Genomic DNA, 20,040 nt, shown 5'->3' with positions numbered 1-20,040 from the left:
TGGGATTAAAGGCGTGCGCCACCACGCCCTGCGTTTTTTTGTTTTTTTTTGTTTTTTTTTTTAAAGACAGAAACCTTTTGGCATTTCTAACTTCAACATTAAGTTTTTGTCAGTTTTTTTTTCCCCCTTACTTCAGGAGATGTTTCTGCATGAAGTATTTGAAAGACAGGAGCATTTTGCTTCTTCTTGAAGTGCAGAAAATAGATAAGCTCCTTCTCAAAATAAATAAATAAATAAAAATAAATAGGAGCTCTACTCTCAGAAACTCTTAGAAAATAGAATCTGGCAGACACAGCAAAACAAAAACAAAACCACACACGACACACAACTCAAAGGAAGTTAGAACTCCAGTGCAGTAAAGAAAGCTTAGGAAAAGTTTTTTTTTATTTTTTTTTATTATTTATTTATTTATTTATTTGAGAGCAACAGACACAGAGAGAAAGACAGAGGGAGAGAGAGAGAATGGGCGCGCCAGGGCTTCCAGCCTCTGCAAATGAACTCCAGATGTGTGTGCCCCCTTGTGCATCTGGCTAACGTGGGACCTGGGGAACCGAGCCTCGAACCGGGGTCCTTAGGCTTCACAGGCAAGCGCTTAACCGCTAAGCCATCTCTCCAGCCCTTAGGAAAAGTTTTAAGGTCTGAGGGTTCCACATATTAATTAGGAGCAAATCAGGCCTCCGAACTCAACAGTCCTGCAGTTCATCTGAGAAGTGTCTCAACTGAGTGAGAGGAGGATGTCTAAGCAGGATCAGGGGAAGGGGAAAGATTGGGCTGCTTCTTTCTGGAGGAATGTACAAATCTTTCCAGTTCCTTGGTGCCTTGTTTCTAGCCTTTAAGGCCCAACCATCAAGGTCCACTTCGCAATGGAGACTGACAGCATGTGCTGGGAACGAGACTCCATCCACCTGTTTGTTGCCTTTAAGGGTCCAAGTGAGATGCAGGAGTAAGTGGCTGTCATCTTGCTTGGGGTTGGAGGAATGGGGGTGACGAAAGGCACTGGATTATTGTGGATTTGAAATCCAAGCCATGTTCCAGGAGCAAAGTTCAGCACCAGCTGTTCCTGCCACCTGTTCTCAGCCTTCTGGCCCCCAGCACTGTGTCAAGGAGAAAAGCTCATAGCCAGCCAGAGAAGCCTTCAGAGGTCCCAGAGAAAGAAGAGACAGAGGAGGAAGTGATGGTGGGGCTAATAGTGTGGAAGTGCCAGAAGAATCAAAGGGCTTTGCGTGTCAATCTGGGCTAGGAGCTGATAAACCCCTAACCCCCATGACCCTAGGAGGTGAAAGCACATCCCAGACAGAGGAGGCCAGCCCCTGGAGACTGGGACTGACCTCTGCAATCCCAGGGGCCCCATGGGCTGGTACTGAGGCTCAGGGTGTGTCCAAGTACCCATTCCCCCACCTGCCTGAATCAGACCCCTGAGGGGTGTCTGCTCTTGTGTGGCTCCGTCCTGCCTGCTGTGAAGTAGTCCTGGGGCAGATAGGCAGTAAGGTGGCAGGAGCCACCCCAAGAGGACACTTTGCAAAGAGAGATGCAAAAGCAGGAAGCATTCCAGAGGTCACCTCAAGGGCACAAGGCACACACACACACAAAAGAAAGCAGAAGGAATTTGTTGAATGGCGAAAAGCCCTGATGAAAATGAATTCCTGATGAGTATCCTCTCAAATAGCTTACTAGAGCATAGAGAAGTGGGGAAAAAAATACAGCACAACACAAATGTCATCTTGGCTTCCGAGACACTGTGCAGACACTCCTGAGCTGTCGACCCGCTTCCCCAAGGACAGTGTCTTCAAGATCGAGTGTTTCTCTTCACAGCAGAGTTCATCAGTGTCTGAATAGTTACACCGCTCTAGGTTTTCTTGGATTTGCACTTAGTAAACTTGAAACATTAGTAGCTCTGTTCGCACCCAAGAGGAATGACTTGGGCAGCTCTGTTCTAGAATTGAGCCTGCTGACGTACCTGCCATGAAACATGGACCAGAGAGGGTTCCACTCGGCATCTACATCTCTGTAGAGAGGCCTCCAGCTTCATCTTTTTAGAAGGTGGTACTCCTTCCAAATCCCTGGACAACTTCCCAGGTTCCTTGTCACCATGGCCAGAGTTCTGAGGCCTGGCTGCAGGTACCCCGAGATTGCTGAAGTCTCTGCAATCTGCAGATGGCTGCCATTCTCCTTTCTCTGAGCTGTTCATGGGGTTTTCCTTTGAAGACTGCGACTTCTGCTCTTCAGAAGCGTCTTCAGCTCCAGCGTGCTCTTTTCCTTCAGCCTGGGTCTCACCCATCTTGGCTTTGTTGCCATCTCTGGCCACAGCTCCCCTGGGCCCTGGGGCAGGGCTGGAGTTGCCGCTGTTCTGCTGTTTGGTGGGGGAGGCGTCTGCTATGGAGCTCCGATTGCTGTTGTCACCATGCATGTCCATCATCCCCAGGGAGGAGCTGTTCTCGAGTGGTCACCTCCGAGCCACACTTCCCGTCTTTGCCTTTCTTCTTATTCTTGCTTTTGTCAACTTTCGGCTCTGTCACAGGGACCCATTTGTAGACTCCTAGGGATGTGTCACTAACAGTCACCCAGTTCGTCTCCCATTTGTGCACTTTCTCCATAGCCGCCACGACCCTCTTGGTATCATCTTTGGCCCGGCTCCTGGTCTCCACTGGAACTGACCTGCCCAACATGGTTCTGGTGGGGGGAGAGAGAGAGGCTGCACCCCTGGGTCCTGCTTGCACTCTCGCGTGACCACACTAGCACTCACATACACACAGACACACACGCATGCATACACACTCTCTCACACATGCCCACATTTTTTTCTCTTTCACACACATGCCACTTAAAACATTAAAACATACGCGGTTTTTTTTTTTTTTTTGAGGATTCCATCTTTCTTTACAGTTTTTTTCTACATTCAAAAATGTATCTGAGTCAATTTATCTAATTTAATCCTGAGCAAAATAACTATTGTAATTAGACAATGAACTCTTCCTCTTTAACACCATATGACAGATACTGTTCTGAGCACTCTACAGATACCATCTCATTTACTCTTTTTTTTTGTTGTTTTTAATTATTTGAGAATGACAGACAGAGAGAGAGAGAAAGAGAGGGAATGGGCTCGCCAGGGCTTCCAGCCACTGCAAACAAACTCCAGATGCATGTGCCACCTTGTGCATCTGGCTTATGTGGGTCCTGGGGAATCGAGCCTCAAACCAGGGTCCTTAGGTTTCACAGGCAAGAGCTTAACCACTAAGCCATCTCTCCAGCCTGATCTCATTTACTCTTAAAGCTGTGTAACACTGTAAGGTCATAATTGTTGTTCTTCTCATCACCTCTCCATGCTGCTCATCATAGTTAGTAAAAGGACAGCAAAAGTCCAATGATGCCTTGGGCTTCCCCCAACATGTTTGAACTGACTTGATAATCAGCAGTTCAGTAGTTCAATAGCAAGCACCCACATTTGGTAACCACTGTATAGTCTTCTTTGGCCTTATAGAAACAGTATGAAAATACATGGTCCAGCAGGGTGCCATGAGTTCGAGGCCACCCTGAGACTACACAGTGAATTTCAGGTCAGCCTGAGCTAGAGTGAGACCCTACTTAAAAAAAAAAAAAAGAAGAAAAAGAAGAAAAGAAAATACTTGGTTCGCTGGGTGGACGTGCAGGAGGGTCATAAAGACCTGTGTCATGAGCAATTCATTATGTGTTCTCAGTAGAGCAGCCACATTGATGAGGTCATCTAGAGTGACATTCGGATAGCATCATACAGGTGATGCCCATCTTTAGGTCCTACCCAAGCTTACCTTAAGTTCCATAAACATACTTTTACTTATTTGTTTTTGAGAGTGTATGGGCACACCAGGGCCTCTTGCTGCAACAAATTTCCAACTCATATGCCACATTGTGCATCTGACTTCATGTGGGTAATAGGAAATTGAACCAGGGTTGGCAAGCTTTGCAAGCAAGTACTTTTAATCTCCTGAGACTTCTCTCTAGCTGCCTTTTACTTCTGTTTCTTGCCTAACTTCCCTATCTAGATTTTCTTTTTTTTATTTTTAAAAATATTTTATTTTATTTATTTATTCATTTCACAGAGAAAGAGGAAGGCAGAGAGAGAATGGGTGCACAGAAGGCCTCCAGCCACTGCAAATGAACTCCAGACATGTGCGCCCCTTTGTGCATCTGGCTAACGTGGGTCCTGGGGAATTGAACCTGGGTCCTTTGGCTTTGCAGGCAAACGCCTTAACCACTAAGCCATCCCTTCAGCCCCCTATCTAGATTTTCTGATAGGATATTGATTGGGTGTGGTAAGAAGATACTATTTTAAGGGAAGCTGTGTATTTCATCTTAAGTGTTATGCTAGTGGAGCAGCTTTGTGAAGATGCTCTTTATCATATAAATGAATTTCTATTTCTAGTTTGATGAGTGTTGTTTTTTGGGGGGGGGGTTAAAGAAATATTTTATTTATTTATTTCAGAGAGACAGAGAATGAATACATCAGGGCCTCTAACCACTGCAAATGAACTCCAGAAGCATGCACCATCTTGTGCATCTGGCTTACATGGGATTGATGAGTGTTTTTTAAACATTTTTATTTATTTATTTTATTTACTTGAGACAGAGGCACACAGAGAGAGAGAGAGAGAGGAAGAGAGAGAGAGAGAGAGAGAGAGAGAGAGAGAGAGAGAGAGAGAGAGGAGAGAATGGGCACACCAAGGCCTTCAGCTGCTGCAAACAAATTCCAGAAGCATGCACCACCATGGTGCATCTGGCTTATGTGGGTCCTGGGGAATAGAACTTGAGTCCTTTGACTTTGTAGGCAAGCACCTTAAATGCTAAGCCAATCCCTCCAGCCCTTGACGAGTGCTTTTTTTTTTTATCATGAAGGAATATTTTCTTTTTAAAATATATATTTTGTATTCATTTGAGAAAGAGAGAGAGATAAACTCCAGACATATGTACTATTTTGTGCACCTGGCTTTACATGGTTACTGAGGAATGGAATCCAGGCTGCCAGGTTTTGCAAACAAATGCCTTTAACTGCTGAGACATCTCCCCAGCCCATTAAGAGGTATTTTCAAATGCTGGTGTTTTCACGCTGTTAATACAGTGTATTGCATTGATTTTCTTGCATTGATCCAAGCTTGCATTTATGGGGAAATTCTACTTAGTCCTTTTCATGTTTTGTATCATCTTTTTTATGTTGCTGGGCTTATGTGAATCCTTATACTTCCCTATTCCTCCTTACCTGACCCATTAGCCCACATCTCCTGGTTTCAGAACTCTAACTGTTCTTGAATGCTTTAGCTGACATTTTCTTTCTGGTTGAACTCTTCCAGTCTCTATTTTCAAAATATTGCCAGAACCTAACCACATTACCCCTTTTCCTGCCTCTGACATAAGAGCTGGCCTGGAGCCCTGCAGTGGCTTCCTCCTCCCTGGCTCTCCTACATCAGCTCTCTCCTTCAGACTATTTCCCACATGGTAGACAGAGGGAATGAAGGAGAAATAGAAGAAAGCTAGGTTTCTTTAGGCAGTTTCAGTTGGGAACTGAAGCCCAGAGAAAACCGATACCACCCTTCCCTGGCGTGAATGGAAGCTTTGGCAGGAATGGAACTTGTGTCTCATCCACAACAACTACAGTGACTCCTGCTGCCCACAGTTTAGCACGCTGACTAGCCTTCACTACCCAGGTGGGCTGGCTCTGAAGCCTGCTCCTTTAAATCTACAAACAAATCAGGTCTTCCTTTTTTAAATTTTTATTTATTTGAGAGCAACAGACAGACAGAGAAAGGGGGAGAGAGAGAGAGAGAGAGAGAGAGGGAGAGAGAAAGAGAGGGAGGGAGAGAGAACGGGCGCATCAGGGCCTCCAGCCACTGCAAATGAACTCCAGATACATGTGCCTTCTTGTGTATCTCGCTTACATGGGTCCTGGAGAATCGAGCCTCGAGCCAGGGTCCTTAGGCTTCACAGGCAAGCGCTTAACTGCTAAGCCATCTCTCCAGCTCAGGTCTTCCTTTTTATACCTGAATCTGAAGGAAGAACCCCATTTTCAATCAACTATAAAGGCCTGTCGTGCTTTTTCCAGTCCCGTTTTCTGCCTTTACTCATTCTGCTCACAGGGATACATGTGAGTCTAGCTCACCTCCCACACGCAGCCTGGTTGGGTGCGTGGAGAGCACAGTACTGTGTGTGTGTGTGCGTGTGTGTGTGTGTGTGTGTGTGTTTGGTGTGAGTCGTTTTTCTGTTTGCCTCTGCTTTATACTTTGGGGTAACTTCTCACTTTAACTAGATGTATGATTTCCCCTGGTCTCTGAATCTATCCCATGCATATTTCCCTTACACTGTAGTTCTGCCACACGGGGCTTTCTCTAACTCTAGGCCTGTTTCCTCTGTAATTGCTCTCAACTTGGGGTAAGCGTGGGTATAACTTTCTTTCCTACCCATGGCTCATCTAATTTCTTGGTCTCTGCTTTGATATTTTCCTCTGCTGTTCTTCCTTAGGCCCCCACTGCTTGCTCTCCTCACTTTCTTCCACGGGAAGCTCAGGGGGAGGCTGTGAGTGTTCCTTCTAAGTCTCCCTACACCAGCCCAGGTTCTGTCTGCCACGTGCTTGTGGCTTCACTCCAGGCTTTCCTTGAAAGCCTCAATGTCTCCTACGTGAGCTTTATGAACGATCCTCCACATGCTTGTGGTGCCCTCCAGTCTTTCCTTGAAAACTTCAATTTCATGAATCTTAGGAGCTATGCTGTGGTTTCCACTGCAGTACACGTTTCCTGCTTCCCGCATGCTTATGGCTGTGCTCTAGTCTCCCTAGATCCCAATTTCCTTTAACTAGACCCCATGATTTGTGGTTTCTCCCTACATAAACTTAATATTTCACAATTTGTCATTTTTGAGCTCGTCATTATCGATTATTTGTTATAGGTAGGACAGAAGGCAAAAATGGGGGCTGGAGAGATGGCTTAGCGATTAAGCGCTTGCCTGTGAAGCCTAAGGACCCCGGTTCGAGGCTCGGTTCCCCAGGTCCCACGTTAGCCAGATGCACAAGGGGGCGCACGCGTCTGGAGTTCGTTTGCAGAGGCTGGAAGCCCTGGCGCGCCCATTCTCGCTCTCTCCCTCTATCTGTCTTTCTCTCTGTGTCTGTCACTCTCAAATAAATAAAGAAAGAAAGAAAGAAGGAAAAATTGGGGTTCATAAATTTGAGGGGCCCCTCCTGAAACCCCAAATCCCGCATCAGGAGCAGGTTGGATCCTTCCTTATGTCACTGTCCTCCTCTGCTCATGACCCTTCTGTAGCACCCCCTCACTCAGAGAAAAAACCAAAGTCCTCACTGGGCTCCATGAGTTCCTTCCTAAATCTGTTGCCTTTATTCCTTCCCTTGTCCTCCCCGGACTGTTCCTCTTCCTCCCACTCCCCAAATGCATTGGCACCTCAAGGCATTTGTGAAGAAGAAACAGGAGTCAGATACCTTTGTTAGGCATCACCCTGCATGCCCTGGTAGGACTAGAACCCACATCTGACCCAGCGTCTTTCAAGAATGCTGCAGGCAGAATTCCCTGGCAGTAGCTTCCTGCTTCTTTCTCAGCTCAGCACGCCTGGTGCCTCCTGAGTCAGCCTCTTGAGTCCACGAACCGATCATGTCTCTCCCTTACACACCTGAGTCTGCCAGCAAGGCTCGTCCTAATTGGATGTCTGACCTATATAAATGGGACTGCCATGGATGTAGATCGCTCTGATCTTCGCCTCCTCCTGTGATGTGGTTTTGTCTGAACACCAGTGTGTAAGCCTCTCTCTACGTCCCCAGCCTGGCTGGAAAGGGGAGGCGCTTCCTTCTGCCTGGGTATATTCCTGCTTACCTTCTACATGTGTCCTTTTGGAGTGTTTCTTCACAGCAATCCTACCTCTGTCTCCCGAGTGCTGGGCTTAAAGGTGTGTGCCACCATGCCCAGCATTCTTATTTACTTATTTATTTATTTTGGTTTCTCCAGGTAGGGTCTCTCTCTAGTCAGGATGACCTGGAATTCACTGTATTCTCAGGGTGGCCTCGAGCCATAGTGATCCTCCTACCTCTGCCTCCCAAGGGCTGGGATTAAAGGCATGCACCACCACTCCTGGCTTCTTTTTTTTTTTAATATTTAATCTGTGTTTCCAACAATAAACACATACTTCTTTGTAAAATGCAAATTATGAACGTTTGTAAGTTTTAAAAATATTTATTTAGGGCTGGAGAGATGGCTTAGCAGTTAAGCGCTTGCCTGTGAAGCCTAAGGACCCCGGTTCGAGGCTCGGTTCCCCAGGTCCCACGTTAGCCAGATGCACAAGGGGGCACACGCATCTGGAGTTCGTTTGCAGAGGCTGGAAGCCCTGGCGCGCCCATTCTCTCTCTTCCTCTATCTGTCTTTCTCTCTGTGTCTGTCGCTCTCAAATAAATAAATTAAAAAAATTATTTATTTAAGAGGGAGAGAGAGAAAGAGGATGGGCATGCCAGGGCCTCCAGCCACTGTAAATGAACATATGCACCACCTTGTGCATCTGGCTTTACACGGGTACTGGGAAATCCAACCTGGATCATTAGATTTCATGGGCAAGCACCTTAACCACTAAGCCATTTCTACAGCTCAAGTTTGTATTTTTTTTTTATTTTGCTGTTGGTTGCTTTTTATTGTATCTATTTATTTATTTGAGGGGAGGGGGAAGAGGCAGATACAGTGAATGGGCATGATTAGGGCCTCTAGCCATTGCAAGTGAACTCCAGATGCATATGGCATCATATATATCTGGCTTATGTGGGTACCTGAGACCTTAGGTTTCACAGGCAAGCACCTTAACTACTAAGCCATCTCTCCAGCCCCAAAGTTTGTAATTTTATTTATTTATTTATTTATTTGAGAGAATGGGCACACCATGCCTCTAGCCACTGAAAATGAACTCCAGATCTGGCTTATATGGGTCCTGGGGAATCAAACTTGGGTACTTAGGCTTCACAACCAAGCACCTCAACTGGTAAACTATTTCTCTAGACCCCAAGTTTGTCATTTTTTTTTGAAAGAATTTGTAAGTGTGTCTATAAATAGCAGCTCTGGGGGAATCCGAGACCTTGTTTTTGAAGAGGACCAGGTTTTCAAGGACAAAGATTAGCGGGTGGGTTGCAATGGTTGGGGCTGATAACCTTATTCTAAGAAGTCCCAGAATTTCTGTCACAGCACTGACTCCTTCCCAACCTGGCTGGCCAATGGTGGCCTTATCTAGAGAGACATTCTGTCCACAAGCTGTGTCCCTAAACTGTTCCAGTCCAATAGATGGGGTGGGGGTGTGGTGGGGGCTGAGTGTAGTAGTAATCCCAGCAGTCAGGAGATGGAGGATCAGGAAATCTGGGCCAATCTTGGTGAGTTTGAGGCCAGCCACTGGCTGTAAAACCCTGTCTCAAGCCACTGTTCTGTCCTTCCAGAAAATATTGGTTAGGACGTAGCTCAGTGGTAGAACATTTGGGCAGCATACTTAAGGCCTGGGACTCAATCCTTGGTATGGAGGTTATGGGCATGGTTTTACCCTGGCTTGTTGGCACACACCTGGAATCCTAGCACTGTAGAGCCTGAGGCAGGAGCATCATCAGATCGTGGCCAATCTTAGCTGCATAGTAACTGAGAGGCTCAGAAGCCAACCTGGGCTACATGAGACCCTGTCTCAAAAAAAATGGGGTCTGGGGAGATGGTTCAGTTGGGTAAAGGCATTTGTTTGCAAACCTGACAGCTCGGGTAAAATTACCCAGTACCCATGTAAAGCCAGACGCACAAAGTGGTCATGTGTCTGGAGTTTGTTTGCAGTGGTAAGGGGTCCTTGCGTGCCCATACTCACTCTCTCGGTCTCTGTCTCTGTCTCTGTCTCTGTCTCTGTCTCTCTCTCAAATAAATAAAAATAAAAACAGGCGTGGTGGTGCACTCCTTTAATCCCAACACTGGGGAGGCAGAGGTAGGAGGATCATCATGAGTTTAAGGCCACCCTGAGACTCCATAGTGAATTTCAGGTCAGCTTGGACTAGAGTGAGACCCTACATTGGAAAAACAAAGAATAGAATAATAATAAAAATAAAATAAAATAAAAGTGGGGTATGGTAGCTCACATTTTGTAATCCCAGCATTGGGAGGCTGAGATGGGAGGTCCGTCAATGAGTTGAAGGCCAGTCTGGGCTACAAGTCAGCCTGGGATAGATGAGACCCTGCCTTGAAAAGCAATAAATAAATAAAATAAACAAACAAAAATTAATGAACATCTTTAAAAAAGTTAATAAATGTATGGGCATGAAATTTATTAGAAACACTCAATTTATACCTTATAAAAGATTAGCCAGGCATGGTGGCACATGACTTTAATCCCAGCACTCTGGAGGCAGAGGTATGAGGATCACTGTGACTTCAAGGCCAGCCTGGGTACTACAGAGTGAGTTCCAGGTCAGCCTGGGCTAGAGTGAATTTATCTCAGAAAACAATAACAACAACAACAACAAAAAAAAATTAAATGAACATACAAAAAACTGACAGAATAGCCAGGTGTGGTGGCACATGTTATGAGTTTTAAGAAGTTTAATTTATTCATTTCATTTATTTATTTGAGAGAGAGAGAATGGATGCACCAGGGCCTCCAGCTGCTACAAACAAACTCCAGATGCATGTGCCACTTTGTGCACCTGGTTTTATGTGGGCACTGGTCAGGGCAGGCTGACATGAAATTCACTATGTAGTCTCAGGCTGGCCTCGAACTCACAACAATCCTTCTACCTTGGCCTCCCAAGTGCTGGGATTAAAGGCATGCATTACTATGCCTGGCTGAAGTTATTCTTTTTAATCCAAACACATACCTTTACTTATTATCCATCCTCTCTCCACATTCCATGACTTTCCTGGGGAGACATATAAGAAATGTCTGTCTACCTTAAACAGGGAAGGAGCTGACAGACCTAAGGATGATTCCATCAAGTGAATACATTGCTTTACTGGGATTATCACTGGAGGTGACTCACAGGAACCTGGACCACCAAGAAGTCCTACCTCCAGTCAATATTTTGTTTGTTTTGTTGAGGCAGGGTCTCACTCTAACCCAGGCTGACCTGGAATTCATTATGGAGTCTCAGGGTGGCCTGGAACTCACTGTGATCCTCCCACCTCTGCCTCCCAAGTGCTGGGACTAAAGGTGTGCACCACCATGCCCGGCTCCCCCATTCAATTTTTACCTCATATATAATTTAGCTCAGGCTGACCTGGAACTCACTATGTAGTCTTAGGGCGGCTTTGAACTCATGGCGATCCTCCTACCTCTGCCACCCAAGTGCTGGGATTAAAGGTGTGAGCCACCACCGCCCAGTCTACTTTATTATTTTTAAATATTTCGTTTATTTGAGAGAGAGAGACCGACAGACAGACAGAGAGAAAGAGGAAAACACAGAGTGATTATGGGAGCGCCAGGGTCTTCTGTCACTGCAAATGAATTCCAGATGGATGGGCCATTTTGTGTATCTGCCTTTATTTGGGTATGGGGGAATTGAACTCAGGTCACCAGACTTTGCAAGCAAGTGCCTTTAGCTGCTGAGCCATCTTGTCAGTCCCTACTTTAGTATTTTTAAGAAGATTTTGTGCAGCTGGGTCAGGAGGGAGTGGGGTTTGGAATCTCAGGGGAGAGCATTGTGAGGGTCTACCCCTTCCCCTCCTTCTCTCAAAGGGCTCTAGCTATCAGCTATATGGTTCTGTTTATTTCCTTTCATGACTGGGGGCCAAGGTCTCCTGTACATCATTACAGCTCAACTTGACTTTCTGCCTTGCATTACTGCTCTGTTCACATCCACACCTCTTCCAATCTACTTTTTCTCTCTCCTGTTATAATGGCAGCCCTACAACCATAGATAAGATTGTGTTTTGTTTTACTTTTGAGACAAGGTCTCCCTATGTTGTCCTTGCTGGCCTTGAACTTGCAGTGATCCTCCTGCCTCTGCATCCCAAGTGCTGGGATTACTCGCATGCACCACATGCCTGGTTGTATAGGCTTAACTGTTTGATACTGTTTCTGCAATGCCTGAAACAGAGGCAAACATACAACCTTTAAAATATTTTTTTGTTCATTTTTTATTTATTTATTTGAGAGCGCCAGACACAGAGAGAAAGACAGAGGGAGAGAGAGAGAATGGGCGCGCCAGGGCTTCCAGCCTCTGCAAACGAATTCCAGACGCGTGCACCCCCTTGTGCATCTGGCTAACGTGGGACCTGGGGAACCGAGCCTGGAACCGGGGTCCTTAGGCTTCACAGGCAAGCGCTTAACCGCTAAGCCATCTCTCCAGCCCACATACAACCTTTAAATGTGCCTTTTAGAGGCTTCAGTGGATAGGGGATGGGGATAGGAGACAAAAGAAAGTAATGGGGGTGGAGAGATTGCTTAGTAGTTAAAGGTAATTAGTAGCCAAGCCTGACTGCATGGGTTCAATTCCCCAGTACCCACATAAAGCCAGATACACAAAGTGGTACATGCATCTGGAGTTCCTTGCAGTGGCAAGAGGCTCTGGTGTGCCCCTTTCCTCTTTCTCATTCTCTCTCTCCTTGCAAATAAATAAATAAATATATTTTTTAAAAAAAAGTAAGGGGGGACTGGAGAGATGGTTTAGCAGTTAAGGTGCTTACCTGTGACCCAGGTTCGATTCCCCAGTACCCACATAAGCCAGATGCAAAAGGTGGCACATGAGTCTGGAGGTTGTTTGCCATGGCTGGAGGCCCTGGTGTGCCCATTCTCTCTCTATCTTCCTCTCTTTCTTTGTCTCTCAAATAAATAAATAAAATATTTTTTTAAAAAATAACGGGAAGGAGCCGGGCGTGGTGGCGCACGCCTTTAATCCCAGCACTCGGGAGGCAGAGGTAGGAGGATCACCGAGAGTTCAAGGCCATCCTGAGACTACATAGTGAATTCCAGGTCAGCCTGAGCCAGAGTGAGACCCTACCTCGAAAGACCAAAAAAAAAAAAATAAAATAAAAATAACGGGAAGGAATTATGGTCCAATATATTACATACAGAAATGAAAATTATCAATAAAGACTTTTTAAATTTAAAAAACTATTTATTTATTCAGAAGGAGAAAGAGAGAAAGAAAATGGGCACACAAGGGCCTCTAGCTGCTACAAACTCCAGATGCATGTGCCACTTTGTGCATCTGGCTTTATGTGGGTACTAGGGAATTGAACCTGAGTACTGGCTTGCAGGCAAGCGCCTTAACCACTGAGACATCTCTCCAGCTCCAACAAAAAGTTTTAAGTGGCCAGGCGTGGTGGTGCACACCTTTAATTCCAGCACTCGGGAGGCAGAGGTAGGAGGATCGCCATGAGTTCAAGGCCACCCTGAGAATACAGAGTGAATTTTAGGTCAGCCTGGCCTAGAGCAAGACCCAATCTTGAAAAACCAAGAAAACAAAAGTGCTGGAGAGTTGGCTTACAGTGGTACTTGCCTACAAAGCCTAAGGACCCAGGTTCAATTCTCTAGTACCCACAAAAGCCTGATGCACAAGGTGGCACATGTGTCTATTGTTTGTTTGTAGGGGCTAGAAGCCCTGGTGCACCCATTCTCTGTCTGCCCCTCTCCTCTCTCTTGATCAAATAAATAAATAAATGAGATTTTTTTTTTAAATAATTCCATTCCAAGTTTTTTTTTTAATTTTTTTTTTGTTCATTTTTATTTATTTGAGTGTGACAGAGAGAGAGAGAATAGGCGCGCCAGGGCTTCCAGCCACTGCAAATGAACTTCAGACGCGTGCGCCTCCTTGTGCATCTGGCTAACGTGGGACCTGGGGAACCGAGCCTCGAACCGGGGTCCTTAGGCTTCACAGGCAAGTACGTAACCACTAAGCCATCTCCCCAGTCCGAGGTATTTTTTATTAAGTAGAAACTTTGTATGGACACAGTGTATGTTGGTACCATCATTTCGCTCCTCCTTGCCCCCTCTCCACTGAGGGCCCTCCTTAGTGGAATTGATGGTATTCACCATAGTGTTGTAGGTTATAAGTTGTGGAACCAGCAGTCTGTCATTGTGGGGAGGGCTGTGTCCCTGGATATGCCTTTCCACCCTGTGGCTCTTACATTTTTTCTGCCTCCTCTTCTGCAAACTTCCCTGAGCCTTTAGTTCTACTTTGGTGGTGAGCGCTCAGTCATTTCTGCATTGCTGTGTTTTGAGTATTCTGAGGGTCTGCCTCCATCACCCTGGCCCAGGTGATCAGGCTTGCCCAGGAAGGGGTACTCTTGCTCATCTCATTAGTTCCTGCTTGGTTTCACCTGGGCCCTGGCTGCTGTGTGGGGGTGGTCCATCTCCTGCCAGGGAGTCAGCTAAATTAAAAGAAAAATTTTGGGGCTGGAGAGATGGCTTAGCAGTTAAGCGCTTGCCTGTGAAGCCTAAGGACCCTGGTTTGAGGCTGGGTTCCCCAGGTCCCACGTTAGCCCGATGCACAAGGGGGCGCACGCGTCTGGAGTTCGTTTGCAGTGGCTGGAAGCCCTGGCGCGCCCATTGTCTCTCTCTCCCTCTGTCTTTCTCTCTGTGTCTGTCGCTCTCAAATAAATAAATAAAAAATGAACAAAAAATATTTAAAAATATTTTTTTTTGGTTTTTCAAGGTAGGGTTTCACTCTAGCCCAGGCTGGCCTGGAGTTCACTACAGAGTCTCAGGGTGGCCTCGAACTCACGGTTATCCTCCTACCTCTACCTCCCCAGTGCTGGGATTAAAGGCGTGTGCCACCACACCTAGCTAAAAATATTTTTTAAAAGATGTTTCTTTGGGGGCTGGAGAAATGGCTTAGTGGTTAAGTGCTTGCCTGTGAAGCCTAAGGACCCCGGTTCGAGGCTCGATTCCCCAGGACCCACATTAGCCAGATGCACAAGGGGGCGCACGCGTCTGGAGTTTGTTTGCAGAGGCTGGAGGTCCCGGCGCGCCCATTCTCTCTGTATATCTGTCTCTTTCTCTTTGTCTGTCACTCTCAAATAAGCAAATAAAAATAAATTAAAAAGTTTAAAAGAAAAAAAGGTTTTTTCGGGCTGGAGAGATGGCTTAGTGGTTAAAGCATTTGCCTGCAAAGGCAAAGGACCTAGGTTTGATTCCCCAGGACTCAGATAAGCCAGATGCACAAGGGGGCATATGCGTCTGGAATTCGTGTGCAGTGCTGGAGGCCCTGGCGCGCTCATTCTCTCTCTCTCTCTCTCTCTCTCTCTCTCTTCTCTCTCTCTCTCTCTGTCAAATAAATAAATAAAAATATTTAAAAACCCATTTTTTCAAAGATGTCTTTTAGTTGAAAAAAATGAGTGAATGGGTTTGGCATGGAAGATGGCAGAAATAGAAGAAACTTTCAAGGTGTGGTGGCTCACACCCATAACTCAGGAGGCTGCTGCAGGAGCAGAGGCCATTCAAGGCTATCGGTCAAGACCCACTCAGAAAGACAGAGGCTAAGGAGATGGCTGAGTGGTTAAAGACACTTGCTTAAAAAGCTTGCCAACCTGGGATTGATTCCCCAGTACTCACATAAAGCCAGATGAACAATGTGATGCATGTATCTAGAGTTGGTTTGCAGTGGCAAAAGACCCTGATGCGCCTCTCCCTCTCTCTCCTTGCAAATGAATAAAATATTTTAAAGAAAACTTTAAAAAGAGTGAGAGAAAAAAAAAAGAAGGAAGGATCTTATCCCACCTATTCCAAAACTGAACAATTGTCATACATATCAGATCCAAATGGATAATGTGTTAAATACTCAAGAATGGCACCAGAGGAAGCTCTGTAGGGAGAGATGGCTTTGTCTGGTAGTGTCCTGGACAGTCTGACAGGAATTGTAGAGATTGTGGGTTCAGACATGGGTCCTTAGGCTTTGCAGGCACATGCCTTAGGTTCTAATCCATCTTTCCAGCCCTAAAGCCACCTTTTTTTTTTTTAAAAAAAAAATAGAAACAGTGCTACTTTTTTTTTAAATAGAAAGAGTACTACTTTTTACAAAATAGAAACAGTACTAATTAAAAAAATAGATATAGGGCTGGAGAGATGGCTTAGCAGTTAAGCGCTTGCCTGTGAAGCCTAAGGACCCCGGTTCGAGGCTCGGTTCCCCAGGTCCCACGTTAGCCAGATGCACAAGGGGGCGCACGCGTCTGGAGTTCGTTTGCAGAGGCTGGAAGCCCTGGCGCGCCCATTCTCTCTCTCTCCCTCTATCTGTCTTTCTCTCTGTGTCTGTCGCTCTCAAACAAATAAATAAATTTTTAAAAAAAAGTAGTACTGTTTCTGTTTCTTTTTAAGGTAGCGTTGTTTCTATTTGTAAAAAACTAAAAAACTACTACTATTTCTATTTTTAAAATTGTACTATATCTATTTTTAAAAATTTTTTTTTATTTATTTGAGAGCGACAGACATAGAGAGAAAGACAGGTAGAGGGAGAGAGAGAGAATGGGCGCGCCAGGGCTTCCAGCCTCTGCAAACGAACTCCAGACGCGTGCGCCCCCTTGTGCATCTGGCTAACGTGGGACCTGGGGAACCGAGCCTCGAACCGGGGTCCTTAGGCTTCACAGGCAAGCGCTTAACCGCTAAGCCATCTCTCCAACCCCACAGTACTACTTTTTGAAAAATAGAAACAGCACTACTTTTTAAAAAATGGAAACTGTACTACTTTTAAAAAAAAATAGGAGTACTACTATTAAAAAAAAAAATAAAAGCAAAAGCCACCTCTTTTGAGGTTTACTAATTTCAGTTGGTTATTCCCCCTCTTTATCTCTAAAAAATTTTTTTTTTCTCTGAGGTAAGGTCTCTCTCTAGCCCAGCCTGACCTGAAATAACTATGTAGTCTCAGGCTGGTCTCAAACTCATAGCTGTCCTGAGCGCACGTGTCACCATGTCCATCTAAAAACAATTCTTTTCCTTTTGGTTTTTAGAGGTAGGGTCTCACACTAGCCCAGACTGATGTGGAATTCACTATGTAGTTTCAGGGTAGCCTTGAATTTACAGCAATCATCCCACCTCTGCCTCCCAAGTGCTGGGATTAAAGGCATGCACCACCATAGCCAGCTTTATTTTATTTATTTATTTTTATTTTAGATACAGCGAGGTGGGAGGGAGAGAGAATTCATGCCCCAGGACCTCAGTCACTGAAATCAAACGCCAGGCACTTGTGCCACCTAGTGGTCATGTGCAACTTTGCACTTGCTTCCCCTCTTGTGCAATTGGCTTATGTGGGATCTGGAAGAGAGTTCAAACATGGGTCTTTAGGCTTTGCAGGCAAATGCCTTAACTGCTAAGCCATCTCTGCAGCCCTAAAGCCACCTCTTTTTATAAATGGAAACACTGTTACTTCTTTTCAAAATAGAAACAATATTACATTTTTAAATAAAAACAGTAGTATTAAAAAAATAGAAATAGTACTATTAAAAAAAAAAACAGAAAGAGTACTACTTTTTTAACAAAAGGTAGAAACAGTACTACTTTTAAAAAAGATAGAAACAAAAGCCACCTCTTTTTTTTCAAATTTTTTATTAACAACTTTCATGATTATGAAAAATATCCCATCATAATACCCTTCTGTCCCCCACTTTCCCCTTTGAAACTCCATTCTCCATCGTATCCCCTCCCCTTCTCAATCAGTCTCTCTTTTATTTTGATGTCATGATATTTTCCTCCTATTATGATGGTCTTGTGTAGGTAGTGTCAGGCACTGTGAGGTCATGGATATCCAGGCCATTTTGTGTCTGGAGGGAGCACGTTGTAAGGAGTCCTACCCTTCCTTTGGCTCTTACTTTCTTTCTGCCAACTCTTCCACATTAGACCTTGAGCCTTGGAAGGTGTAAAAAGAGATATTGTGGTACTGAGCACTGTGGTCACTTCTTCCCAGCACCATGATACCTTCTGAGTTGTCCCAAGGTCACTGCCATCTGAAAAGAGAAGATTCTCTATCAAAAGTGAGAGTAGCATTAACATAAGGGTATGAACATTGAGAGAAGTGCTTACTGGGCAGTTTGGTGAGCATAGTATATACATTTAGCCAGACAGCAGCTGACATTACATCCCTAGGGCTCATGACTAACCCTGTTGTAGGTTTCCAGTATCAGGGATGTATTCCCTCCCATGGAGCGGGTCTCCAGTCCAATTAGAGGGCAGTTGGTTTCCACCATGATAGACGTGTCACTATTGCACCCATTGGCTCCTTTGGCCTGGATGGCCAAATATAAGGCTTGCAGTGTCCAGTGTTGAGTATCTTCACTGGTGATTTCTCTTTCTCCCATTGAACTGCATGCAGAATGAAAAGCCACCTCTTTTGAGACTTTCTAATTTCACTTGGGTATACCCCCTCTATCTCTGAAAATAATATATATATATTTGAGGTAGGGTCTCACTCTAGCCCAGGCTGACCTGGGAGTCACTATGTAGTCTCAGGCTGGTCTCAATCTCATAGCTGTCCTTTTACCTCAGCCTCCTGAGTGCATGTTTCACCATGACCAGCTACAAATTTTTATTTTTATTTTTATTGTTTGAGGTAGGGCCTCACTCTAGCCCAGGTTGACCTGAAATTCACTATGTAGTCTCAGGGTGGCCTCAAACTCACGGCTGATGTTCCTATACCTGCCTCCTGAGTGCTGGGATTAAAGGCGTGTGCCACCACTCCTGGCTAAAATTTATTTATTTATTTATTTATTTGAGACAGTGAGAGACAGGTAGACAAAGAGGGTGAGATATTGGGTATGTCAGGACCTCTTGCCATTGCAAATGAATTCAAGATGCATGTGCCACTCTGTGCATCTGGCTTTACATGGGTACTAGGGACCTGAGCCCAGGCATCAAGCTTTGGAAGCAAGCACCTACAACTGCTAAATCATCGCCCTAGCCCAGCTCTTTAAAAAATTTTTTTGTTCATTTTTATTTATTTATTTGAGAGTGAGAGAGAGAGAGAGAGAGAGAGAGAGGGGAGAATGGGCGCGCCAGGGCTTACAGCCTCTGCAAACGAACTTCAGATGCGTGTGCCCCCTTGTGCATTTGGCCAACGTGGGTCCTGGGGAATTGAGCCATTTCTAAAGCCCCCAACTGTTTTTTGTAATGGAAAATGATATTATTAATACCCATGGTACACATCATTTATACAGGGGCCCACCAATATGTGCCTAGGAGCAAAAAATCTAATTCATCTATCCTAAGATCCAGAGAGGTAAGCTAAAAGATAGAAGAGGGCTCAGCTCAGAGTGAGGCAAATTAATAGCAAAGGGCAACAGAGGTGGGTAGGAATGGGGAAGACTCCACATCTCACACCCCAATAGAATTGAGATACATTGCTCCCTGGGGCACAGAGTTCATAACAGCTTAGGAACCTTCAGAAGCCACGTGTGGTGGCAAATGTGCACAGCTATAATTGTATCTACTTAGGAGCCTGACGTAACACTAATGAGGTCCACAAGAACCCAGAAGTTCTATGCCAGCCTGGGCAATGTAGCAAGAACCCCATCTCAAACAATCATGTCTCAGAAGCAGACCCACAATAAGATAGAATGGTCATATCCCAACTCAGCTCATAACTTCATAACCTGATTACAGGCTCACAGATAAACCAGAGCTTTCCTGCTCTGCAGGCACACTGCTCAGTAGAGCCAAGCCCTCTCACCTGAGAAGACAGCTCCCTCAAAACATCAGGATGAGCGGTTTTCCTGTGTTATTATTAACAATCTACCTATCAATGTGCTGTAGACCATTCACGTTGCTGATATGAACATCCAAACCAGGCAGTTTAGCAGAGGAAGGGATTTATTTCAAGTTTATCCGTGAGGGGAGAGTCCCTTCAGTGGTGGAAGAAGCTGCTCCCATATATCCAAGCAGAGAGAAACAACCCAACAGCCAGTGACAATCAAAACCAGCAAGCAGGAGGGAGCCGCCAGAGCTCACAGGGCTCTGCATTCCTTTGGGCTGGAAATCAGATCTTCCCCCAAGCACACCTCAGAGCACGACCCCAGGATCTGCCCCCACTGACACCTTCTCCAGCCAGGTGGATGGAGACCCAAGTTACAAACTTTAATAAGACATCCCAGT

General features: G+C 45.3%; 1 pseudogene; it reads right to left on the bottom strand.

The window, feature by feature from the left end:
- Positions 1–1,933: 1,933 nt before the first annotated feature.
- On the bottom strand, positions 1,934–2,666 carry LOC101614551 (annotated as a pseudogene).
- Between the last annotated feature and the right edge of the window lie 17,374 nt (positions 2,667–20,040).

Source organism: Jaculus jaculus, chromosome X (assembly GCF_020740685.1).
Source record: "Jaculus jaculus isolate mJacJac1 chromosome X, mJacJac1.mat.Y.cur, whole genome shotgun sequence".
Classification (NCBI taxonomy): Eukaryota; Metazoa; Chordata; class Mammalia; order Rodentia; family Dipodidae; genus Jaculus; species Jaculus jaculus.
The sequence above is the reverse complement of the archived record's forward strand: the minus strand, read 5'-3'. Positions and strand labels throughout refer to the sequence as shown.